Raw genomic sequence first — 1045 nt, forward strand, 5'->3', positions numbered from 1 at the left:
ACATACTGAAAGATTGAGCTCTGGGCCAGCTGCCTGAGCAACATCACACCACAGCAACATGTTTTTCCAAGGGACAATGCACCATGGCTAACGCTACACCACAGCAATGAGGCACCTCGACCTAAAAGGGACCTTCCCCCTGTGGCTACAGAGTCAGTCTAGGCCAAAGAAATGACTCTCTACCATAGTCTGTGGAGTTTTTATCTCTTGCCAGTTTATTTGTCATACATTTGTCAGGCTTTACAGCTGTAAACACTAGCTTTGAGACCGATTCACATGCACAATTTGTTTAGAATCCCAACTGTAACAAAGGGCTTTGTCTACAGTGTTGATTTTCAGGACACATGCATGTTTATATGGGCCTCGGCTTCAAATTCAGTGCATTATGCAAGTTCAACTGGTGTTCTTAGTTAAATAGAACTTGGCCTGATGCAACTCTTTACATTGGACTGAGGTAATATTTTAAGCAAATACAGCTGAGTGAACTTAGTGCTGTTGAGCAGGTACAATAAAAGCCCTCCCTGATGATGAATCTGTTTAAAGATTGACTTGATTTTTAGGCCTAGACTTACAAAATTATGTTGGTTGTTAATCTAATCAATGGGAGAGCTTGTGGCTGTATTTACCTGGATACCACAAATCTGGATTAGACGAATTTTCATCTGGCATTTAACTCTTTTGTTTCCAGCCAACGCTTAACAATGAGATAAAAGTATTAATGAAAATTGAGCATATTGCTGCTGTTGGAAGAAAACCCCGTATCCCCATTTTTGTTGTTTTTCAGTTTTTGGCATAATGTGAAAATGCCTGTTGCCCTCTATATTGTGTGTAAATTTCATGATGAATGGACCAAAAGAAACAACCCAAAATGACCTGGAAAGACGTCTGGTTCCATTGACTTACATTAAAAGTAAAGTGTGTTTTTTCCTTCTCCTGTAAAATTACCTTTTTAGAGATACGAGGTTTTGTTCTGACAGCAGCGATTTATATTTATATTTATTCAACATAAGGCCTTCTCTGATGGTTTAGAAGGCCCTGAGGGTCC

Source organism: Pygocentrus nattereri, chromosome 16 (assembly GCF_015220715.1).
Source record: "Pygocentrus nattereri isolate fPygNat1 chromosome 16, fPygNat1.pri, whole genome shotgun sequence".
Classification (NCBI taxonomy): Eukaryota; Metazoa; Chordata; class Actinopteri; order Characiformes; family Serrasalmidae; genus Pygocentrus; species Pygocentrus nattereri.